The sequence below is a fragment of the Gopherus evgoodei genome, chromosome 1 (assembly GCF_007399415.2).
Source record: "Gopherus evgoodei ecotype Sinaloan lineage chromosome 1, rGopEvg1_v1.p, whole genome shotgun sequence".
Classification (NCBI taxonomy): domain Eukaryota; kingdom Metazoa; phylum Chordata; order Testudines; family Testudinidae; genus Gopherus; species Gopherus evgoodei.
In genome coordinates, this window is record NC_044322.1 from 194,443,576 (window position 1) to 194,470,448 (window position 26,873).

A 26,873-nucleotide genomic window follows, 5' to 3' on the forward strand; every position below is an offset into this window, starting at 1 on the left:
GAGGAATAAACAGGAAGAACTGGAAATAGTACATAAGCTAATTGTGACTTAATTGGCATCACAGAAGTGGTGAGATAAAGCTAATGGCTGGAATATTGGCATGGTGGTATAGCTTTCTCAGGAAGGAAAAAAGGGTGAGGTGTTATATCATACATATATACACTTGTTCTGAGATGCAGGATGTGGTTAGAGGCACTCCATTTATTAGTCTCTGGGTAAAGATTAAGGGAAAACCCAACAGGTGACATCATGGTAAGGGTCCATTATTGGCTACCACATCAAGAAGATGCTGTGGATAAGTCATTTATGAAATAAACAAATATCCAAAATACAAGTCTAAGAAAGGCTAAGGCACAAAAAGAGTTACACTTAGCAATAGACATAAAAAAGCAATTAAAAGATGTTCTTTAAATACAGAGGAGCAAGAAAAAATGAAGTGTCAGCCCTCTACTTAGCAGGGAAGGACAGCTAACAACATCAAAAAGGCTAAGATATTTACTGTTATTTTACTCCAGTCTTCACTAAAAAAGGTTAAAAAACACAATATTAACACCATGGGGGAAGGAACATAAGCTAATGGATATAAATAAGTTGGTAGATCCTGATGAAATTAATTCTAGAGTATGTAGGGAACTAGATGAATCAATTTTCTTTGAGAACACATGGAGGACAGGTGAGATCCCAGAGGACTGAAGAAGGGTAAACCTTGTGCTTTTCTTTAAAATGGAAACAAAGAGGACCCAAGGAATTCTAGATTAGCCATTTTAACTTTGATACTTGGAAAGATATCTGCACAAACCGTTAAAAACAGTCCATTTGTAAGCACCTAGAAGATAACAGGATTAATAAGAAATAGCCAGCATGGATTTGTCCAGAACAAAGCATGCCATGCCAAACCAATCTCCTTCTTTGTCAGGGTTACTGATCTAGTGGATAAAGGGGAAGCAGTATGTGATCATCTTGATTTTATTATAGCTTTTGACACTGTTCCACAACACACTCTCATAAGCAAACTAGGGAAATGCAGTCTAGAAAAAATTACTATAAGGTGGGTGTACAACTAGTTGAAAGACAATGCTCAAAGAGTAGTTATCAATGGTTTGCTGTCAAACTGGGATGATGCGTCTATTGGGGTCCCACAGGAGTCAGTCAGTCTGGTACTATTCAATAATTTCATTAATGACTTGGATAATGGAGTGAAGAGTATGCTTATAAAATTTGCAGCTGACAGCAAGCAAGGAGGGGTCGCTAGTACTTTAGAGAACAGGATTAGAATTCTAAACAAATTTGAGAAATTGGAGAATTGGTCTGAAAAAACAAAATTAATTTCAATAAAGACAAAAGCAAAGCACTACACTTAGGAAGGAAAAACCAAAAGCATAACTATCAAAAAGGGACTAGCTGGCGAGGTGGTAGTACCGCTGAAAAGGATCTGGAAGTTATAGTGGATCACAAATTGAATAGCAGTCAACAATGTGATGCAATTGCAAAAAAGACTAATATTCTGGGGTGTATTAACTGGAGTGTTTATGTAAGACATAGGAGGCTCTACTTAGAACTAGTGAGCCCCCAGCTAGAGTACTGTGTTCATTTCTGGGAACCACACTTTAGAAAAGATGTGCACAAATTGGAGAGAGAGTGCAGAGAACCATAAAAAAAAGTTTAGAAAACTTGAACTATGAGGAAAGGTTAAAAATAAACTGGGCATGTTTAGTTTTGAGAAAAGCAGACAAAGGGGGCCTGGTAACAGTTGCCAGACATTTTAGGGGTGTTATAAAGGGGACTGATCAATTGTTCTTCCTGTCCGTGGAAGGTAGGACAAGAAGAGTTGATCTTCAGCAAGGGAGGCTTAGGTTAGATATTAGGAAAAACTTAACTATAAAGGTAGTTAAGCTTTGGAATAGACTTATAGTGGGCAATGTGCCACAATAGGGAATTCAATTTAATGAAAAGTAGCACTTTGAGAGAGTTCAAACAAATAAATGAAACATTTAGATTCAGAAATATGCTGAAAAACAAGTGCTTTGTTTTGTTAAAAAAAATGCCAAAAATGAAATTTATCACCATTTCCAAATAAAATTGTAAGCATTCTGCCCACCCCCAGAGAACAAAAAAGAAAGATATATTTTAACTTTTTCCATATTCAAAATGAAAACAAGTGTTGAAATACTGGAATTTCCTGCTTGATGAAAAATTCAGATTTTCAACTCAGCTCCAATCTGAGCTGATTGAATACAAGCTCTGTAATAAAACATTGCAGTCAAATAATTTGGAAGCAAAAGAGGCGGCAGATCATCTGGGTATTACACCAGGTGTAGTCACAGGTTCATATAAAGAAAGTCATTTATCCTTATTTTACCAATGAGGAAATTGATGCAGAGAGACCAATTGTATTCACCCATTTGTGAAAAGTGTTTTCTGATCCCCAAATGAAAGGCACTACATGAGTGCCAAGTACTATTATTAATCTGGATGTGTAAAAGAATTATTCATCCAGATGACTGATTAGGTATATACACCATACACATGTATATACAAAACCCTTGTAAAATTAGTATCAGAGGGGTAGTCGTGTTAGTCTGGACCTGTAAAAGCAGCAAAGAGTCCTTTGGCACCTTATAGACTAACAGATGTATTGGAGCATGAGCTTTCGTGGGTGATGTATCCGACGAAGTGGGTATTCACCCATGTCTGTTAGTCTATAAGGTGCCACAGGACTCTTTGCTGCTTATGTAAAAATTAGGTTAGGAAAGAGGTAGCCGGTAATTAATGTTGGCAATTTTACATGAAATACAGACAACTAATAGCTAAGATAGCTCTACTGCTAAGTCTGATTTTCTCCGCTATGTTAGCTCAAGTGTTTTGAGCATTCCAGGATCTTAGGAAACAACAGGTATCTGTTGTTACCTTCCATGAAGTGAGATGAAAAAAAGATTTGCAGCACTGTTCTGTTATGAACAAATAGTCTGTATTTCTAACTGCTCAGAACACAGCTGTCTCTCTTAGCTTAATTTCATTGCTTTAATTTTATAGATCACTATTGTATCTGTGGGCACAGCATCCTCCCTAGATATACAATATAGGTCTACTTAGCATAGATTTGGTCTAAAAAGCCTTCAAAAGAGGAAGGTGCCTATTCTACGCCAGTTCTATCATTAAACCACCATCTTTTGTACCTCGCCCCTCAGTTTCGTCTGTTAATAATGTAAAATTTATATAATTTTTTAGACTTCAGTGGGAGCTATGTGTGCTCAGCACTACAACTAGTCAGGAATTCTTCAACAAAATGTTTTTTCTCCCCCACCCATCAAATGCAGATATATTAAAACTAAAATTATACATGGGAAAGGGTCAGTTTCAAGTTTCCCTGACTTAAAAATAGTTGGGGAAAAAAAGAGACTGTTTTGACATTTTCAAAGCAAAAAGTTTGAAATTTGGACTTATTCGTTTCTTTAATACATACTATAAATTGTCAAAACTGAAACAATGTTTCATATTGACTCAAAAGAATAGTTTTTTGATTTGTCAGCCAAAAAAAGATTGATGTTTTGTCCTGATACAGGACAAGAAAAAATTCTAAGATCTTGAAAATTCTCATGGGATTGGAAAGCAGTTTCTGACTCATTTCTACTCAGCACCTCTAAAATTCAGGGCCCTTATTTCTTCAGACTTATATATACAGATTTGGGTATATAGCGTTTGGCACAAGTTCAAACATGTAGGCCCTAATGACTAAAAACTTTGCCTTTTATGGCACTGTGTTACTGCTCCCACTAGTCCTTTTTCAACTGCTATCTATTCAAAGCATACTCTCCCCCCTATCAAAATTCATATATCTTTGTTGCTTTGTTCTATGCACCTTCCTTATTCTTGCTCTACATAAAATATTAGAATAGATCTAATTTGCACAAATATTTACTTTAACCCTCATTCTTCCTTTCCCTACCCCATATGTCTGTGCTTTTTATTTGTCTAATCTAGGGCCTGACATTGCCTACATCTTCTCCCAAGCATGGCACTTACTGCCAGAAGTGGACCCACTGAAGTCAAATTGTCATTGAGACATTATTATAACACTACAGCACAAGACCCAGGAATTATCCAAAAAAGTTAATAGGTACAGTAACTCCTCATTTAATGTTGTAGTTATGTTCCTGAAAAGATGCGACTTCAAGCAAAATGATGTTAAGTGAATCCAATTTCCTCATAAGAATTAATGTAAATAAGAGGAGTTAGGTTACAGGGAATTTTTTTTCACCAGACAAAAAACTACATATTATATAGATATAGACACAGTATCAGGTTTAAATAAACAATTTAATACTGTTCACAGCTATGATGATTGTGAAGCTTGGTTGAGATGATGAAGTTAGAGGGTGGAAGAGGGTGGGATATTTCCCAGGGAATGCCTTGCTGCTATATGATGAACTAGCACTCGGCTGAGCCCTCAAGGCTTAACAGTTTGTTAATGTAGCCTCTCACACAAAGCAGCATGAACACAAAGGAGGGGAGACAGCATAGCAGATAGAGACAGACACATACCTTGTGTGTGGGAGAGAGGGAGATGCGCACTGCCCCTTTAAGTACACTGACCCACTCTTCATTGTCTTTTTAAGTGGATCAGGAAGTTGAGACAGAAGCTGCTGCCCCAAGCTCTTTGTGTCTCTCTTCATCCGTGTCCCCTCCTGCTCTATATGGAGAAAGGGTAAGCGAGGTGCAGGACCAGGGGGAGGGGGACACCTTGACATTGGCCCTCTCGCCCCCGTATGGCAAACAGGAGTCTGAGAGCAGCTCCAAGGCAGAGGGCAGGAGCAGCACATGGCAGTGGGGGAGGGACAGCTGAACTGCCTGGCAATTGATAGCCTGCTGGGCGGCTGCAGCACAGGGAACTTAGGGGAGTCGGGAGCTGATGGGGGGCTGCCAGTCCACCCTGGTTCCAAGCTCCCACCAGCTAGCTGCAACGGGCTGCTCTTCCTGCAAGCAGTGGACAGAGCAGGTGGCTTTCAAACGATGTTAGAAGGGAGCACTGCACAACTTTATATGAGCATGTTCCCTAATAGATCAGCAGCATAACAACAAAACATTAACTGGGAAGGCTTTAAGTGAGTATTTAATGTAACAGATTTAAAAACTAAAATAAAGTACTTTTTCACACAACACAATCAACCTGTGGAACTAGTTGCCAGGAGATGTTGAGAAGGCCAAAAAAGAACAGAGTTCTAAGAAGAACTAGATAAGTTCTTGGACGATATCTCCACCTGTGGCTATTAGCCAAGATGGCCAGGGATGCAACCCCATGCTCTGGGTGTCCCTAAACCACTGACTGACAGGAGCTAGAACTGGATAGAGGATGGATCACTTGATAATTGCCCTATTTCGTTCATTCTCTTTGAAGCATGTGATGCTGACCACTGTCAGAAGACAGGATACAGGGCTACATAGACCAAGGGTCTTACCCATGATCATTCTTTATGGCCCTCCTTTTTGTCTGACTAAAAGATTGGTATATGCCATTGAAATGTCTATTTTAGTACAGGGGTATCTGGACTATTGGCAGTTAAGTCCCAGGAGTACATGGGACTAAAATGTGCTATCATGGTCATTTTTTATAAAGTGACCAAAAAAAATAATCACAGTGAGATGAATGATGACTTGGAAATAAGTGAAGTTTTTGGAGTTTTATTTGTGAATGCCAATTCATTCAAAAACTATGGCTTTCAATCCACATGGATCTTATGCCACTGCTTTTATTAAAAAATACAATCTCCCTGTGCAAAATTATTGCTCATTCTTGAGTAATGAAAAATATGTATAGCCAGCAGCCCTCTGATATTTGAAAATGAAAATTGATATCCAGATATTAAAGCATCAAAGTTTTGTTAATCTTTTTAGAAAGCTGTTTGATTTCAGTGCCAGAACGGCCACTTTGTTTAATGACTTTTTTTGCAACAGATTCCCATGAGTAATAAAAGATTAGCTGATCCCTCCCTCACACTTCCAACCAAACCTTGTCAATATTTCTTATAGCTTTAGGATATAACCAATTAATGACTATGGAGACCGTCAATTTACTCTGTGCATGTTTTGTTTTACCACTTTACCAAGTCTTATAAGGAATGCTGCTTATATTCACAGACAGGGACAGCCATGAGGCCCAATCCTGCACACTTCTCTGTTATAAGTAATCATTACTCCAGTTAGTTGTCCTGTTGATATCTGTGCAACTATTTGTGTGAGTAAAGACTATTTGCACAAGGAAGGGTTGCAGGACATGACTCGTGCAAAGTAATCTTATTTTTAATGGCAAAAACAAAGGCAGTTGTCAAGAACACCAAGTTAGTGAACCTAGGGAAAGTATTAAAAAAGAATTAAATGTAAAAGTCATATTGCAACTGAAAAGTATTTATGGTACATGAGTTTGGTTTGTGGTTACTTTGCCACTCAAACCATGTTTACTCTTTCTTTCTCAGTCTCCTAAACTGTATTATAAAAGCCCAGAAGCACTTAAAAGTACTGATTTAGGCCTCAAATTCCATTCTTCTATATTTACCAGAGTCTCTTGGCTACACTTCAGAAAGCAAGTCTTTAAAAATGCTTTGGAGGTAGGAAAGATCAATGTGACCTACCCTCTCTCTTTGCTTCAATCTTATCTGGTGATTAGCTTCTGAGTCCTTAGAAGGGCCACTCAAGAGGCTAAGTTTACACTCCCACTTGCTTAATTAATTCTCAAAACCAGAAATGAACACTTATGAGAGGTGCTGGATTGAATGTAAGAGAAAGTGATTGCTACTCTTTGTCCAACTAATAGCTGCAATACAGGCATGGATTTGCTAATGTGGCTCAGCCTTGTGCCGGAGGGACCACTTCTAAAGGTAAGAGGGTTTTAGCAGCTCTGTGCTCAGTCAAGGATCCCAGACTGTTGACAAGGGTACCAATCAATGCCAAGTGAGGTTTTGCAATGTGCCTATGACCACTAGGATCTGGACTGATACCTCCAAATCATCACATATGCCACCAAAGAGCTTTAAACTAGTAGTAATTTTCAGCACCAGAATCCTGGCTAGAGTCATATTGGCATTGTGTAGCTGAAATGCTCTAGTTCTTATAACCGATCTCCAGAGCTATCCAGTTGAAAATCAATGCTGAAGTGACAGTATTTAATAACAGCCACCAGTGAAAGCCTGAGATTTCAATACAAACTCCAAAATAAAATTGGTTAGGGCCATTTCATTACTTTTACTGTCTTTATTACAATAGTGCCTTGAGGCCCATTGTGCTAGGTGCTGTACAGACCCATCACCTTCTCAAGGTTACCTTATACTTCAGCCCTGCAATTCCCTTGCCTGCAAAAGTTATTTTTAATTTTTAAGAGTCACATCTTCAGAGTCTCATTGAAAAGCATGCCAGGTGACTAATTGGCCAATGTCAGATGAAGATTTTATATATATTTTAAAAACAAAAAAACCACATACCCCCTTTATGGAGAGAGAGGTGATAGAAAGTTGCTTCCTAAGCAAAACAGAAATGTGATTGCCTTCCCTGTTTTGAAATCTTCAGTGTGTGACAAAAGCTATCTCATCAGGAAAAAATGTTTCCTCTGTTAATTTAAATGCTAATACAATGACAAAGCTGAGAAGAGAGAAGCAGACTTACAAGGAATTTTGAACCAAGAAAAATTGTATTTAAAAGCCCTCATTAAAAAAATCATGCTATTATATACACTGTACACCTCTTTGGTTAGCATATGATATGGTCTTTGTGAAAAAAGACTAAAAGGGTACAAGGAAAGTCTCCCATTGTTAAGGCAAAATTCTGATAGAAGTCTATCCCTCCTAAGTCAAACGCATTGTGCTTCCTCACAATGTGATTGTAAAAATGTACAAGACACACACGAGTTCAAAATGGAAACAACTTGTCCAACAGGTCAAATTCATCTCACCTTACCCAAGCAAGTAATCACACTGATGTCAATAGAAGTAAGAATTCAAATGAAACCATGCTCTTCAGTGTTAGCACAACCACCAAAAGAGAGAGAGAAAAAAAAGTTTAGGGTAAAAATAGTGCAAAGGCAAATGTCAAACAAGGTTTGATGTTTGTAACCGCACAGGGGAGGTGATGGTAAGTAAATGCAAAGGGGGATCTTGAATTGATACAGCCCCTGACATCCCAAAGAACTTTTACAAACCATAGTATATGCATGAATCACTTGACTCCCACTGAGGTGCAGCAGGTTTGGAGGGGGAATAACATGGTAGCTAATACTAGTACAGAGCAGCCATTGACTTAGTTTGACTGCTATATTTGGGTGAACCACACATGTACATGCATGCGCTGAAGCCAGTTCCTGTGGCTCACTCACACTGCCCACCTGGAGTGATATCTTGGCTGCAGGCACTGTGGCGGAGAGGGGAGGAGAAGGGGAAGGAGAAAAGGGCAGCTTAATGGGGGAGCCCCAGTTGCTGCGACCACTCTGGCACTGGCTGCTGCAGCGATGCTGCCGCTGCAGGCTTCAATGCTGCTGCAGCTACTTTCCTGATCCATCCCCACCTCTCTCTACTGGTCCTTCCCCTTCCCCACCCCCAGCCTCTTCCCCTGTCCCCCATACCACGGACACTCACCATTGTACAGGAAAGAGGATGGCAGTCATGAAGGACTCTCAGCACACAAAGAGGATGAGGACAATCTGGCACTAGGACACAGGAGGCAGTTTTCCAGAGCAGCCACCAGCCACTTTCAGCAGGATCAACTCCAAAGGCTTTTCTGGAATATATGTGCACAAATAAGATGACCACCCTCTTTCCAAATGCTTTTGTTGCTCTGCGCATACTTCTAACACTTCCTGTAGCAATTGGCAATGGAGAACGCAGCTTCTCCAAGCTGAAGTTAATAAAAACACATCTACGCTCCACAATGACACAGGAGAGGCTGGTCAGCCCTGCAACCATCTCAACAGAGCATGAGCTGGCCCAGACTGTGGACCTTCAGGAAGCAGTTCAAATCTTTGCAACAAAGAAGGCATGGAAGCACCACTTTGATTAGTTAAACAGATAAAGATGTCAGTGTTTACTATGCAGATAAGAAAAGCTACATTTGCTGTTCAAAGAACAGGTGTACTTGTGGCACCTTAGAGACTAACAAATTTATTTGAGCATATGCTTTCATGGGCTACAGCCCACTTCATCGGATGCATAGACTGGAACATACAGCAAGAAGATATTTATACATACAGTGAACATGAAAAGCTGGAAGTAGCCATACCAACTGTAAGAGGCCAATCAATTGAGATGAGCTATCATCAACAAGAGAAAAAAAACTTTGAAGTGATAATTGAGATGACCCATAGAAGGCATGAGAATACTTAACATGAGGAAATAGATTAAATTAGTGTAATGGCCCAACCATTCACAGTCTCTGTTCAAACCTAAGTTAATTGTATCTAATTTGCATATTAATTCAAGTTTAGAATTCTCTCTTTGAAATCTGTTTTTGAAACTTTTTGTTGTAAAATTGCCACCTTCAAGTCTGTTACTGAGTGGTTAGAGAGGTTGAAGTGTTCTCCCAATGGTTTTTGAAATTATGATTCCTGATGTCAGGTTTGTGTCCATTTATTCTTTTGTGTAGAAACTGTCCCATTTAGCCAATGCATATGGCAGAGGGGCATTGCTGGCACATGATGGCATATATCATGTTGGTAGATGTACAGGTGAACGAGCCTGTCATGGTATAATTCCCCACTCTGAACCTTAGCGTCCAAAAGATGGGGTACCAGCATGAATTCCTCTAAGCTCAATTACCAGCTTAGTACTTGTAGCGCTGCCACCAACCAGGAATTCCAGTGCCTGGTACACTCTGGTCCCCCCAAAACCTGGCCTGGGGACCCCCAAGACCCAGACCCTCTGGATCTTAACACAAGGAAAGTAAACCCTTTCCCTCACCATTGCCTCTCCCAGGCTTCCCCTCCTTGAGTTACCCTGGAAGATCACTGTGATTCAAACTCCTTGAATCTTAAAAACAGAGAGGAAAAACCACCTTCCCCCGTCCTTCTCTTTCCCCCTCCCAGACGCACCCTGAGAGAGAAAGTAATCCTAACACAGAGAAAAAATTAACCTTTCTCTCCACCTTCCTTCCTTTCTCCCCACCAATTCCCTGGTGGATCCAGACCCAGTCCCCTGGATCTCACCAGACTTAAAAAAAACAATCAGGTTCTTAAACAAGAACAGCTTTTAATTAAAGAGAGAAAAACAGTAAAAATTATTTTTGTAAATTTAAGATGGATTAGGTACAGGGTTTTTCAGCTATAGACACTGGGAATACCCTCCCAGCCTAAGTATACAAGTACAAATTTGAACTCCTCCCAGCCAAATACACATTTGCAAATAAAGAAAACAACCATAAGCCTAACTCGCCTTATCTACCTAGTACTCACTATTCTGAACTTATAAGAGCCTGTATCGGAGAGATTGGAGAGAAACCTGGTTGCACGTCTGGTACCTCTCAGAACCCAGAGAGAACAACCACCAAACACTAACAGCACACCCAAAAACTTCCCTCCCTCAAAATTTGAAAGTATTCTGTCCCCTGATTGGTCCTCTGGTCAGGTGACAGCAGGCTCACTGATCTTGTTAACCCTTTACAGGCAAAAGAGATATAAAGTACTTCTGTTCTATTAACTCTTACTTATCTGTTTATGACAGAGCCCCTGATGGCGTGGCTGATGTGATTAGGTCCTATGATGGTGTCACTTGAATAGATACGTGGACAGAGTTGGCATCAGGCTTCTTTGCAAGGATAGGTTCCTGGGTTAGTGTTTATGTTGTATGGTGTGCGGTTGCTGGTGAGTATTTGCTTCAGGTTAGGGGGCTGTCTATAAGCGAGGACTGGTCTGTCTCCCAAGATCTGTGAGAGTGAGGGATCACCTTTCAAGATAGTTTGTAGATCTTTGATGTGCTGGAGAAGTTTTAGTTGGGGGCTGAAGGTGACGGCTAGTGGCATTCTGTTACTTTCTTTGTTGGGCCTGCCTGTAGTAGGTGACTTCTGGGTACTCTTCTGGCTCTATCTGTTTTTTCACTTCAGCAAGTGGGTATTGTAGTTTTAAGAATGCTTGATAGAGATCTTGTACCAGTGGGAGAACATTTCAAACTCTCTAACTACTCAATGACAGATTTGAAGGTGGCAATTTTACAACAAAAAACTTCAAAAACAGACTCCAAAGAGAGACTGCTGAACTTGAATTAATATGCAAATTAGATACAATTAACTTAGGTTTGTACAGAGACTGGGAATGGTTGGGTCATTACACTAATTGAATCTATTTCCCCATGTTAAGTATCTTCACATCTTCTATGGGTCACTTCAATTATCACTTCAAAAGTTTTTTTTTCTCTTGCTGATGATAGCTCATCTCAGTTGATTGGCCTCTTACAGTTGGTATGGCTACTTCCACCTTTTCATGTTCTCTGTATGTATAAATATCTTCTTGCTGTCTGTTCCAGTCTATGCATCCAATGAAGTGGGCTGTAGCCCACGAAAGCTTATGCTCAAATAAATTTGTTAGTCTCTAAGGTGCCACTGGTACTCCTGTTCTTTTTGCGGATACAGACTAACACAGCTGCTACTCTGAAATCTGTCATTTGCTGTTCAGGCATTTGAAAGTTAAATGTTACTTAACATTTTTGAACAAGGCATTTTAAGTTGATAGTTCTCCTTTATTGGGGCAGGTAGCAGAGCAGTCCCATGAGAGGAGTAGAACAGGAAGAAGGCAAAATTGAGACCTTTCAAAGTTTTGGCCCAAGCGAGGGAGCATGGGGGCATCATATGAGCTCCCCGCCTCAGGTGCCAAAATGTTGTGGGCCAGCCCTGGGAACAAGGATGTGGAAGCAGAAATTATAGCACAGGCGTGGTGGATATCAAACTCAAACAGTTCGATGCGACTAAGTTAAGGGGTCCAAGAATAATAAAGGAACAGCACATGCAATTGCCAACCCATTAGAAATCCTTGCTATTGTATTTGTAAACTCAGGGACTGTATCCTTTGAGAATTGCCTATAGTTAAGAAGGGAAAAAATTGAGCTGGGAAACTACAGGCCTGTTAGTTTGACCTCAATTGTAGGGAAGGTCTTGGAGCAAATTTTGAAAGAGAAAGTACTTAAGAGATTAAAATGGCTATTGGGATAAATTACATGGTTTCGCAGAAATTGGATTATGCCAGACCAACTTGATCTAATAAAGGCTCAGCTGCTTACACAGCACACTGCCCCCTATCAGCCCCTGCCAACAAAAAACACACCCCACTACCACACAAAGACTCACTTTCAGCCCCTAAGGTATGGGGCTTGTCTATTCCCCTCTCATCCAGCAAAGCTTCAACTCCAGCTCCCTTGTTTCCAGCTCCCAGGCTGCTAAATAACTACTTGGCTGCCTTTCATCATCAGCGTGTTCCTATTATGCCTCTGGCTTTGAGGGCAGTGATGAAGCTCCCCGACTCCTGCCTGGTTCTGGCAAGCCTTTCAATGGTTACGCAGCTGTGCCTCAGGTTTTTCAGCTCGACTTCCACAGCCCTTCGCCATGTTGTTTTCGGGCAGCCTTGTTTTCGCTTGCTGTTAGGTGTCCATCTTATTGCTACTCTAGTGAGGAAATCAGTTTCCATCCGAAGAACATGGCCAATCCATCTCCAACATCTCCTGGCAATGATGGTGCTTAGATCCTCTTGGCTGCACTGTATCAATAGATCTTGGTTTGAGACTGGTCTTGGCCAAAAGATGCGGAGGATTTTTCTGAGGCAGGTTGTATGGAATGAAGATAGTTTGTACATTTCATATTTTCTCATTCTGCGCTCTAAAGCAGGGTTGAAAGTATTGGCTGCCTTTATAGGGTGTGATAGACCCAGGCCAGTTGGGAACAGCAGAGTAGTAGAAGGGAGATATACTGGTCACTGTATAACCAGTTTTCTGTTCCCTGAGTGACCAGAGCAGGGGCTGCTCCAGGCTAATAAGAACACCTGACTCTAATTAAGGCCTTTCTGATGCTATAAAAGGGCTCACTCCAGTCAGGCCAGAGGGAGCCAGAGGAGAGAAAGTGCGTGCGAGGAACTGGGAGCAAGAGGTGTGCAAGGAGCTGAAAGTGAGTAGGCATAGTGCTGGAGGACTGAGAAGTACAAGCATTACCAGACATCAGGAGGAAGTCCAGTGGTGAGGACAAAGAAGGTGTTGGGAGGAGGCCTTGGGGAAATAGCCCAGGGAATTGTAGCTGTTGCACAACTGTATCAGGAGGCTCTCTAGACAGCTGCAATCCACAGGGCCCTGGACTGGAACCCAGAGTAGACGGCAGGCCCGGGTTCCCCCCTAACCTCCCAACTCCTGATCCAGCACAGGAGGAATTGACCTGGACTGTGGCTTCTACCAGAAGGGAAGGTCTCTGGGCTGTTTCCCGACCCACAGGGTGAATTTGTGAAACAAGCAAATCCGCCAATAAGCATAGGACTCATCAAGGTAGAGTAGGAACTTTGTCACAGGGCTCCTACTCAAGGCAGCCTTGCTCCTTAATCAAGGCAGCCTTGCCCACACAGCACACTGCCCCCTACCAGCCCCTACCAACAAAAACACACCACGCCACACCACCACGAGAGAGACATAAGACCTCACCTTCAGCCCTTGAGGTATAGGAGCTTGCCTAATCCCAGAGAGCTTGCACTCCAGCTCCCAGTGTTAGGTGACTGCTTGGCTGCTTTTGTAGGGTTCCTAATCTAGGCAGCTCTGGCCCCTAATTAGGGCTCAGCTGCCTGCACAGCACACTGCTCCCTACCAGCCCCTGCAAACAGAAACAAATGACACCACCAGACAGAAACAGAAGAACTCACCTTGTTGCTCCTAGGATACAGAGGCTTGCCTGCTCCCTTCTCTTCCTACAGAACTCCAACTCCTCTGTTTTGGGTTGTTTCCTCTGCCAGTGGTTAACTGCTTGGCTGCCTTTATAGGGCTCCTGATCAGGGCAGCTCTGCCCCCTAATCAGGGCTCTGCTGCTTTCACAACACAGTCCCCCCTTCCAGCCCCTGCATACAGAAAGAATCACATAACATAATGCAACACAACACACAGAAAAACACAACTCACTTAACTGCCCCAAGGAACAGTAGTTTGCCTCCTCCCTTCTGTTCCAACCAAGCTCACACTCAAAATCCCCTGTTTTCAGTTGTGTTTCTGTCTCCTGTGCTACTGCTCTTGACCTCAGTCCTACTATTTCTAATCTTTCAAAAATGCTGTAGGATCATTCATGACCGCAGACCATCATTTTACACTGAAGGTTTGGGTCCCATCAGTTACACTCACCTAGTTTGGCCGGCCTGTCGAAGCCGTTGCCCAGCGTGTGGCCACTGCACATGCTGCAGCTACTTGGAGCCAGAGGTGAGAGCTGAGTGACAGGTGGGGACCAAAGTGGACGGACCACCCCCGAAGTGATACGAGAAGTCCCTCCATCAGAGGTACTACCCCTCCCTGGGCACTCTGTACACCCAAATTATAAAGGCATATCCCTCCTCTCTGTTGGAGGGAAAAATCATTGCCCGCATCATCTTGAACCGCCTTTAGCCAGTATTTCCGAAGCAAATCTACCTGAACATCAATGTGGTTTTCGACCTGGCCGGAGCTCAGTCGACACGGTGTTTTCTGTCAGACAAATACAAGAGAAGTGCATTGAACTGAACATACACCTGTATGCTGTCTTCATAGATCTGACAAAGGCATTTGATACCATCAACAGGGAAGCCCTTTGGACTATTCTAACACGACTTGGTTGCCCAAGAAAATTTGTCCAGATTATACACCTTTTTCATGACAGCATGACAGGCGAAGTATTGTCTGATGGAGCCACATCTGCCCCCTTCAACATCACCAATGGCGTGAAACAAGGATGTGTTCTTGCTCCTGTCTTATTTAACCTGTTCTTTGCATACGTCCTTAACCATGCAATGAAAGATCTGGATCGAGGTATATGTTTGAAATACCGGCACGATGGTTCACTTTTTGACCTCTGTCGCCTGAATGCAAAGACTAAGACAATGCAGAAACTCCTTTTTGAGGCACTCTTTGCCGATGACTGTTCCCTCATGGGTCACACTGAAAATGATTTTCAGCACGTTGTCAACAAGTTTGCCAAGGTCTCGCAACTCTTCGGACTAACTATCAGCCTCGGAAACACAGAAGTTCTCCATCAACCTGTACCTGGATCAAATGCTTCTGTCCCGAGTATCTCCATTGATGGCACTCAGCTTAAAGTAGTGGAGAACTTTAAATACCTGGGTAGTGTCATATCCAGTGATGGATCACTGGATAATGAGATCAACACACGAATATCCAAAGCAAGCCAGGCACTTGGCTATCTGCGTGTCAAAGTTTTAAACCATCACAACATCCGGATGTCAACAAAACTGCTTGTGTACAAAGCTGCTGTTCTTTCATCTCTTTTGTACGGGTGTTAAACATGGACACTATATAGGTGTCACATCAAGCAGCTCGAAGCATTCCACATGCGTTGCCTCCGCAACATCATGAAGATCTGCTGGCAAGACAAAGTGCCCAATCTTGAGGTCCTCGAGAGAGCCCAGATGACAAGCATCGAAATGATGATCATGAAGTCACAGCTACATTGGACCGGTCATGTTAGCCGCATGGATGCCAACAGAATCCCCCGCCAGCTTCTCTATGGTGAGCTCTCCCAGGGCATCCGGCATATAGGTTGTCCACGAAAACGTTACAAGGACACCACCAAAGTCAATCTGCAGTATTGCAGTATCAAACCCAGGGACCCTGAGGATGCCGCCAGCGACAGAACACAGTGGCGTGCAACAGTCAGAAATACCTGCATCGCCTTTGAGGAAGACCACTGTCGGCGTCTACAAGGAGGCACGTGAACTACATCACAGAGCACCAGCAGCACACAGCCCACTGACTGCGAACTTCTCATGCACCATCTGCAGCAAAATGTGCACCTCTAGAATTAGCCTGTATAGCCATAAGAGGGCACACCATGAGACCAACAATAGATGATTTGCTCAGATTTGTCATCATCGGATCGATAGACTACCAAGACGAAGACCATTTTACATGTCATCTTAGACACAAACAACTTCAGCAGCACTGGGCACTGTGACAGCATGCTGGAGCATTCATTCAATATTAACTACCAGGATAAAATGAACTATGAGCTCCACTTCATACAGTATTCTGTGATTGTGAATGGTTTCATCTGATGGTTTGTTTTGCACTCAGCACATATTTACAATTAGTGAAGGAACAAGGGAACAGATATTTCTTTCACCGTAACTAGGCTTTGAACACCTATTGTGTATGTGTCAAAAGGGATTACTTACTGAATTGTCAACAGATATATACAGTTAAAAGATTATTTTTATTTTGAGCCAAATCTACTTCCATTTAATTAATGCTCCCAGTCATTTCAGTAGGAATAAAATTTGGACCAGGACTGTGGCAATTTTCATCTTTGCTCATTAAACAAGTGCAGCTGTAGAACACCTATCATCTGATAAAACAGATCTGCAGCAAAGCTGCTATTCCACTAGAGTAAATCAATTGAATAAGTTCTCAACATTTCATTTCTAACAAAACAATTTTGACAATGTTTTGATGAAGCTGCCTTTTTTCCAGGGAAAGATAAAGATCTCCACAGTGCAAATGAAAGGAAATACTTGGACATTTTACAATTATATTGTGACTTACTATAACCCTCAATAATCCACTACTGCTATGACTGGATCATACTAATTATCCCCAACTAAGTATTTTAAAACTATGTTTAATCTTTGGCTTTCTTTTTTTCCCTCTTTTTTTAACATTAACTGATGTAAAGTCCGTTGGTCTGGACTTCTCAGAATTACCCCCAGGTTTTTGTTTGTTTGGTTTTGGCAGATAGGCATAGCAATTGCCAGCCTCAAATTCTTCAGTACAGTCTTTTCAAAATCATGTACATTTTATATTTGTTAGCAGTTCAGCTGCTTCATTCTTAAATTCCTCTAACATCTGGATGATTCCCATCCAGTCCTGGTAACTTGTTCTTTATCAGTTTCATTCTGTTTGACACCTCAGTGTCGGACTGCCCTTACCCGTAGAGCCCTGCATGGATACAAAATGTGGATGTGGATTGGCATCCATAAGGATCAAGTTGTATCCAACCTGTGAGCCACACTCCATCTTTTATCTGTATCCGCATCACACCTGCAGCATCACGCATGGTCAGGAGGAGCGTGTGTGCGTGCACTGTATAACAAAGCTGTATGCCTTAAATGTGCATACTATTATTATTTAAAAAAAATCAATCTTATTATACAACTAGCATCAGAATAAATAGCCTTTGGCATTAAAAATAATAAAATAAATGTCTCAAGCCAATGATGCTCAAAATCACAAACTTGTAAAATAAAAAATCTGCTGACTATTTAGCTTGTGATTTTTAAAGCCATCACACTTAGAACTCAGCAGTCCCAGTTTCTTTTCACCAGCCACTGTTCTCCCTGTGGATTCATGCAAGTGGAATATATTGCAGCGCTAAAGTGCTTAATTTTTGCCCTGGTTTGCCTAGGCTGAGCCCCAATATCTCTCGAAGTGGCATGTCAGTCTCCTACGGGGGCTGTGAGGAGGGGAGCAAGGAGCAACAACAGGTACGCTGTGACTCTAGGTGAGTTTCCCCACATGGGCACAGGTGGGGGGTGCAGGCGTGAGAGGCACAAGAGGCTGTGATGGGGAAGAGGAACAATGACAGCAGGCACTCCGTGACTCCAGGTCCGTGTCCCCAGTTGAGTGCAGGAAGGGGTGCAAGGTTTAGAGAAAAAGGGGGCACAGTGTAGGAGTTGGGGTGCAGAAGGGGGAGGTGCAGGTGCTAGGGGTGTAGGAGGGGTGTGAAGGCAAGTGATTAATTTCTGCCCTATCAGGTCAGTTGGAGAAAAAAAATATGGAACACTTCACGAATTTGCGTGTCATCCTTGCGCAGGGGCCATGCTAATCTTCTCTGTATTGTTCCAATTTTAGTATATGTTCTGCAGCTACTTCTGCAGAGAAAGTCAGTCTTGCTTCCCTGCCTTTGAGATCTTATATTTAGAGCCCTGCACAGATACTGTATCTGCATCCAATCCACCATCTGCAGAAACGGTCTGCGGGTATCCATGGATTTGCAGGACTCTACTTACCTGAAAAGAGCCTGCTGCCCTCCCACTCTCATCACCTTCCCAGAGGGAAACATTACCCATTGTTTCTTTCCTTATTCCATCCTACTACCTATCCTCAGCCATTACAATGTCTCCCAACCCCACCAGCTTTAGCTAGATTTCCTCATGGTGTTCTGGTATCTTGTCTTCAGGGTTTTGGTTGCATTTTTGAATCCAGGTGCATTTTGCCCTGAGGCTTTCCCATGTCATAAACAGCCTAGACTACATTGGCCGGACTCTAACAGAAACCCTCCAGAAGTCAAGAAATGTATAAGCAACAGCTGGTCTATTAGTTTCTCAATCCCACTGACACTCAAGATTGATTTCTTCTTCAAGGAAAGAATGTGTGTGCATGAGAGATGGGGTGCTAACATGAATATTTTGTAAACTAAACAAAATACCGAGTTTAATTTAAGATTTGGGCTGAGGTTCAGGTCATTTGTTTTTCTTTATCTGATTCAGCTACTGTCATAGAAAATTGTCTGGGAGAACATCTGAGTCAATATTTCCCAGTCAAACTGAACTTTGATGGGGAAATCGTTTCCATTTTAGTGCTATTCCTTTAAGGCTGGGCAAGAGGGAGACTGACCTTTTATTCACCGCTACCCCTATGTGCTGTTAAGGGAAATGAGAGTGAGTGTCACCCAAAGCATCACATGCATTAAAGGCATGTGGAAGTGGTGCAGTGAAAGTAACAGTTAGGTGTAGTACGGTTCAGACCTGGAGCAAGAGAGACAAGTAAGTGATAGGACGAAGCCTGAGATAAAGATAGAGGGGACCACATCCTGCACAGAGATTAATCTCTGAAATGGGTCAGAGAGGGAACTTTGAAATCTGAGAAGAAATGTGATTTGAAATTAAACATAAACAGAGACAGATCTGAAACTATCGAGTGAAAAAGCCAAGACTAGGGAGCTATTCATAGTATCTCTGGGAGATATATTCAGGCAGGAGATGGGAAAGTGATTATAAAGTAGAATTTTTAAAATGCACTATCTTGTTGCAGGGGATATGTAACAACCTTTTCCCCCACCACAAAAATATGTTTTATAATGCTTTCCTTTACAAGGTACAATCTTTCTAAGGTTTATTCCATGCCTGCTAGGGTCAGTGCTGCCAACTCTCAGAATTTTGATCATGAGTATAATCAAGTTTTTCTTAAACCTCCAGCTCCTGCTTTCATGTGAATGTGTAAGAATCTCACTTTTCATTGTAAAAAAGCTCTAGTCTTTGTGGTTGTGGAGAAAAGCTTTAAATCATGACATCTACAGGCTCCAACACTAAAAGAAACAGAAAAAAACCCTTATCATTTTAAAATCTTATATTTAAGCCAATTAAGCTTTTGCGGGGGGGGGGGGGGAGGGTCTGACTCAATTTTTGAATTTTTGGTGTTGTCAATAATGTATTTGTTCTTCATAAATTACAGTGACATGATTCCTAACCCTCAAAACGTTTTTGGAGGAGATCATCTATAAAAAGGGGACTACAAACTAGCAAATCGTGAATTTCTGAAACACTGTCCTGCAAAGATCTGCAATGAATGGGTTCCATAGAGTGAGTTTAGCTGAGCAGTAGATTTGAAAAAGTAGTTTCAGCAAATAAAATCCTAATATAAATTTGTCTGAGATATATTACTTGGGAGAGATTACTCTCATGGAGTTGTCTGACAATTTTCTTTGTCTTTAAAATCATGTTTAAAATAAAGCAGAGGACAGGTTAAAGTATTTAGACTATATCAGAATATTTTCATCCACTGGCTTCAATTTTTGTGGGCAGTTTTCTACTTGAGACACAATTTAGCTAATTTAGATGTCTTCACAATCAGTGCAAAGTCTGGGACTAATTTTCTAACTGTTCTAAATTGTGAGGGTAATTTTTTGCCTGTAATTCCTTACACTTGCAAAACGGCTAAGGCCAGGATGAAAAATTGGCCTCAAAATGTAAAAATTATGGGTAAAATCCAGTTCTCCCTCTGTAGTCAATTGGAATTTTTCCTTTGACATCAATGGGACCAGGAAGTTATCCTAAGCGTCCATAACAGCTGATCTTCCTCTGTCATTTGAATAGGCAAAGTTCTGTGACAGCGACACAGTAAAAAACATGTACAATATAGAAATTAATTTGCAGACCCAGAAAAAGTCAGGCAAGTTTCTGCAAATTTGCAAACTGGTCATCTTTACATGCTTGTGGAAGATTATTTATTGCCAGTCTGGCAACACCCACAAGAAAGTGTAACTGGGAAAGAAGAGAAATAGGTATCACTTATCCACATGAATTCATAATATAGTTTCACATCGTGAAGGTCCTTTCTCTCTAATGGAATTATCAGTGTATGAGAACTTAGATATAATAAAATTCCTTTGTAGTGAAGTAGAATGAAAGCCCATTTGATCCTATGGATTGCTATGGGAAAACTTCAATTTCAGTTATAGTGAATCTCTATTTCACCGAGCAGATTTAGTGTAAAACTGTGTCTTCAGTGTAATGGGTCTGCATGGTGTTTGTCCATAAACTTTCTGCTATGGTTTCATGTGTGCGTTTTAAAACAGACTCCCTAACTAGAATATTTTTAAATTATTTCCTTCCTTTCTTGCTGCACTTATCAAGATTAGAGTTATACTCTGGATGCGTATAAGCTTTTAACAGCAATTTATTAGTCTTTAATCAATGTGTTAAATAAAGCAGGGCAGTAAGTGCTTTAAATCGTACAAAGGTACAGATTCTCTCCTGGAAAGAAAAAAGATATAGAGTGAAATCTGAACAAGTAAAGTACTCACCCAAGACAGATACATACTAAACAAATATTATTATGGAAAATGGCAATTAAGATTGTCTTAATTAACCTGTCATTTTGTATTTATCATCATAATGTTTATTCTACAAAGCTTTATTAAGTCTGGCTTTATGACAAGCAGTCTGCTGGCAGCACATCCTGCTGTGCAACATATGGTGTTACACCTCATGAATATTAATATGTGAAATACAAATGGTCTTCAGGGACAAGCACTGATGGCTGGGAAACTCCTGCAGATGATGATATTATTCAGAAAGGTTAACTCACGTGTTTCTCATCAGGTCTCTTTCACCACTACCTAGGATCCTGTGGCAGAATCTTAATAGAAAGTTGTAGTACTGTTAAGTAGTACTTTTCTTTCCCATTTGTCTGTTTTACAAACATATATTGTAGTCAGGTTTTATGCCTTAGATGTTTCTTATCTAGGTAACACAAATAATAATCACTTTCCATTTTGAAACTAATTCTCAGTGTCTGCAAACATTCTTGCCAGGCTGGAAACATTTCATTGAGTGGCTCTGAGAACATCATGAAATACATTCTAATCTTAGGTCTGTGGCACATTGTGCATCTTAAAGCTTATCCCTGTACAAACCTAGAAAAAGATCTTTTGATGTTTACCAAGATATCTCATCTATGGTTAGATTCCAATTGCTTGGATCTTACAAGCTTTGGTACTGAATATAAATATATTCAGCTGTTCTTCCCTGCATGTTGGATATTGGTTGCAAAAAATAAGTTCATGAAGATAGTTCTGTTTTACCAGAGTTGCAATAAACTACGGAGACAGGACTGGCTCTAGTAGGCACCAGCAAACCAAGCACGTGCTTGGGGTGGCACAATTGCAGGGGCGGCATTCTGGGAGGGCTTTTCCCCCACCCCCTTCGGCAGTTGTGCTTTCTGATGGTTTTTTTCTATTGTTTTTTCTTTGCTTGGGGTGGCCAAAAAGCTAGAGCCAGCCCTGTATGGAAATACCAAGCTAGCAAACAGAACTGCATCCCAAGTGATAATTCAAAACTCAGGTGTCCTTTAGAACAAAGTGTGTAAAATAGATAGAACAGATTTCCAACTTTTTATTGTGTTCTCTGTTTGCTTAAGTAAAGTAATACTTCTAGATTAATCCACTGCAGTTTTAAATCCCATTCCATCTATTAATCACTTTTCTCAAATAAATTCTTCTTTAGGTAAATTATAAATATATACACATGTTCTGCACTATCCAAAGACCTCAATAGATCATACTTAATACTTACTTACTCTTAAAAATATCCCAAACCTTATCACATTAAAAAAAAAAGTTAAGTTTGCAAAATTTAAGAACTCAGATGTCAGGCAATACAACAGTTAATGTTCCATGTGCAACTTTAACTCTATTGCTCTGAATCTTTGCAGAATTACAGTCTTATTCCATAAGTGTTTTTCAAACAATGTATAAGAGCAAAAGCTAAACCAATATAAACTCCACGCCAGAGGGCACACATACATCAGGGCACCCTTTGATGTGTTTTAAAATAAAAAATAACAAGGAGGGTGAAGCTACATATAAATCTATACAGTATCCTCTACTGCTTTGTACATTGTGCACATGTAGGGTGTGAGTTATATAAGCTTAGAGAGAAAGGCAAAGAAAGAGACAAGCAAAGGGCAGTGGGTGGGGAATCTCAGAGGACAGCAAGAACAAGGTAAGAATAGCACAGAGTGAATTTAGATGGCCAGTGAAAGGAGGAGAGAAGGCCCAGTGGGAGACTTTGTGGCCAATAATTAAGGAGTGAAGGAGCATCAAGGGGAGAGTTCTTGGGTGCCCAATGGGGGGGGGGGAAGGTAGAAGCCGCAGAAATATGTCATTTAAACACACATTAAAAAAATTGATGGGCCAGTTTTTGTAAAAAGACCATTCAGTGCACAAGAAACACTTTACTTACAGCACTGCAGATTGGGAATGTGCTGCTTTATTCAAATATAAGGAATCCCACAGGGATCAGTCCTAGGTACGGTTCTATTCAATATCTTCATCAATTATTTAAAATAATGATACAGAGCATACACTTATAAAGTCTGCAGAGGATACCAAGCTGGGAGGGGCTGCAAGTGCTTTGGGGGACAGGATTAAAATTCAAAATGATCTGGACAAACTAGAAAAATGGTCTGTAGTAAATAGGATGAAATTGAGTAAGGACAAATGCTCAGTACTCCACTTAAGAAGGAACAATCAATGGCACATATACAAAATGGGAAATGACTGCATAGGAGGGAGTACTGTGGAAAGGAATCTGTGGATTTTAGTGGATCACAAGCTAAATGAGAATCAGTGTAACACTGTTGCAAAAGACAAAAAGCTAACATTGTTCTGGGATGTATCAGCACAAGTGTTGTAAGCAAGACACGAGAAGCAATTCTTCCACTCTACGTCATACTAATAAGGCCTCAGCTGGAGTACTGTGTCCTGTTCTGGGCAACACATTTCAGGAAAGATGTGGACAAACTGGAGAAAGTCCAGAGGAGAGCAAAAAAAATGATTAAAGGTCTAGAAAACAAGACCTAGGAGGAACAATTGAAAAAATTGGGTTTGTTTAGTGTGAAGCAGAGAAGATTGAGTGGGAGACATGAAAACAGTTTTCAAGTACATAAAATGGTACAAGAAGGCGGGTGAAAAATATTTGTCCTTAACCTCTGAGGATAGGACAAGTAGCACTGGGCTTAAATTGCAGGAAAAGAGGTTTAGGTTGGACACTAGGAAAAACTTCCTAATTTTCACGGTAGTTAAGCACTGGAATAAGCTACCTAGGGAGGTTATGGAATCTCCATCATTGGAAGTTTTTAAGAGCAGGTTAGACAAACACCTGTCAGGAATGGTCTAATTCCTTGAGTGCAGGGGACTGGACTAGATGACTTACTGAGGCCCCTTTCAGTCCTACCTGTCTGTGATTCTATATAAAAAGAGTAGGGAAAACCTACATTAAGTAAAGGAGGGAAGGAGCATAGCTCCATCTCACAATGCTCTGAATAACCCAGTTAACTCCTTGATGACCACTTCACAACAGTTTTCCACCCGAAGATGCAGTTTCATCAAATCAAAACATTTCACAGGACCCTGTCAATTTTGCAGAAACTTTTGACAAGAGAAAGTTGAAACCAATCTATTAGTTTCAATAAGGTTAAAACATTTCATTTAGACATATTTCATTTTGACATTTGTTTAATGGTATTATCTTATTGCCCTTTTTTGACCCGAGAGCTATTCACATTTCAGGGACCTGGGGATGTTCCCACAGGAAGTTGAAATTGATGGAGTCTGATATTCATCTTGATTTGACGCAATCTTGTTTATTTACAAGAAATGTACTAGTTCCTGTTTCTCCAAATGCAGCAGGAACTAAGAACAAAAGATGCAGTTTCTTAGGCTAGGTCTGCATTAGCCCTTTTGTCAGTAAAACTTATGTTGCTCGGGGATATGAAACAGCCCCCTCCCCCCAAGAACCCACACAACCCCGACCAACATAAGTTACACCGACAGATTCGCCAGTGTGGACAGCACTTTGTCGGCATGAGATGCTCTCTCTCCGATAGCTACCACAATTAGTTGTGTGTTTAATTAGGCCAATGGGAGAGCTCTCCTGTCGGCACAGAGTGGCTACACAGGAGATCTTACAGTGGCATAGCCTTCACTTACAGTTCCAAGCCTCTTTAGCCAGCATCAATCCTCAAATCTCTCTTTAGCTTTTCACCTGGCCCAAAGGCTACTGCTTGGCTTTCTTGCTTTTTGCCTCTCTGTTCTTGACTGTTCTCAGTTTCTCTGGCTTTGTCTACACTGGCAACTGAACGACAAAAGTTTTTGTCATTCAGAGGTGTGAAATCCCACACCCCCTTGTCGATGTGAGAGCTCTCCTGCCGATAAAACTGCTGCCACTTGTTGGGGGTGGACATTTTTTGTCAGGGGGAGAGCTCTCTCCTGCCGACAAACAGCAACTATACTATGCACTTTTTGTCAGCACGGCTGTATCAGCACAGCCGTGTCACTAAAAGCTGCATAGTGTAGACAAAGCCTATGTGTTCTCTCTCTCTCTCTCTCTCTCTCTCTCTCTCTCTCTCTCTCTCTCTCTCTTTCTCACACACACACACACACAGGCCACAATACCCAGTAGAATCTTTTATCCACATGGTGTTAGTTTCTGGGCAGACGCAGTCCTTGTTTTAGGTGTGGCACTTTGTCTCACAACTAAGTTAAAGGAAGGGTGCATTCACACATCAGTTTAAATGAGGTATTAACTCAACCCATAAACAAGTTTCACCCACTTCATAACAAAATTATATTTTACTTTTAATTATGCTTCAACATTATCAAAAGGAAACATCTGGATGATTCCAAAATAACTGTTTGAATTTCCGATCTTCAGTAAACTGTGAAATTTTGACTTTTCATTCCAATTCAGAATGAAAACCAACTTTGAAATGTTAGCATTGTCTTTGTCTTTAGAAGCACTCAGCCTGTCTCCCACAATAGCCCTGGTTGCCTGCTCTTCCCCAGGAAGCAGGGAAGAGGGGAAGACAGCTAGTCAGAGGGAGTTTTTCCCTGGGAAGGGCTGTAAATATTGTGAGAGAAACTTGTTGCCTCGAGGTTGTCTCTAGCAAAGCAAGATCACATTATTTGTGATTAAATCATGAAAGCTAGTCACAATGTATCCTTTGACAACATCCCAGCAAGACAGAGGGATTTCAGAGGACTGTGTCCTGATGCACAGAAACGGAGAGATAATTGCAGTATTGCCAACCCTGAGTCAGAAACCTCCACTCCCCCCAATCGTTTTTTTTTTTAAATAAAGATTGTGGGGTTTGGTCTTTTTGATTTTGGAACTACTCCAACCCTTTCCCTTCTGGGTGTATGAAACAATTAGTATTGCCCACACACATTTCTTGGGTAAGGTGATTTTGGTTTCCACTGCAGGAGCTCTCACCCTCACATCACCCTGACCCCTGCCCAGCAATTTATTCTGCCTAACCTCTAAATCAAGCTGTCCTCCCCCTCCCACAAGATCCTCCATCAGTTCTACGTCTGCTCCACATCTGCCCAGCTTCCACCCATCCTCCGATCAGTTCTGCTCCCTCATCCCTACCTACCTCAACTCAGCTTCTTCTGAAGCTGATGGTGTTCTTCACCCCCCCAAGCTTGGTGTGCCTGCAGAGGAGTCCCCTCCCTCACTTCCAGACTGCTCCAGGGGACAGCTCTAGGGTTTCTCCACCCCTTTGCCAGACCTGGTGTTGAGAGGACAAGGGCAGAGGGGAAGAGGGAGAGGAGCTTACCTGAGCTGCCTACTGGGCTCCTTCTGCTCCTTCCTCCCATGACAATGGCGTCAGCTCATGAGACAAGGGAGACAGGACTCTGCCTCCTTCCTCAGCATCTCTGACTGGCAGCTCTACCCACAGGTGGTGGGGAAGTGAAGTAGGCAGCCATGCAGAAGGGGTTTCCCCTCCCCAAGCAGAGCTCAAGGTCCCTTGAAGGCTGGAACTTCTCTGATCATTGTCAGACTGGCTCTAGTCACAGCCAAAATCACGTCACTCACCAAAAAATCATGAGTTGGCAACACAGTGATGTGACAAGGTGTGTGTCTTGACATCATTCAGCACCACGGATTTCCTGAGGTGTTGGCTGCACAAAGCCTTGTGACTAGGCACTCAACCAGCATGGATTACATTAACTGGGAGCAGATGTTCCCCTCCTTGATCTTCCATAGACTTTGGGGAGTGCAGCACTCTTCAGAGTGCTCTCCCCTCCTGCCTTTTCACTGGTAGGTGATTGAGCCAAAAGAAATCTGATGAGGTTTGTAGGGAGGCAGCCTGGCTCCCAGCCGCCCCAGAGAGGGACGGGTCCCT

The 26,873-nt window shown here is 41.6% G+C and overlaps 1 pseudogene; it reads right to left on the bottom strand.

Annotated features, from left to right (window-relative positions):
• Nucleotides 1-17,952: 17,952 nt before the first annotated feature.
• LOC115644669 lies at nt 17,953-18,066 on the bottom strand (annotated as a pseudogene).
• Between the last annotated feature and the right edge of the window lie 8,807 nt (nt 18,067-26,873).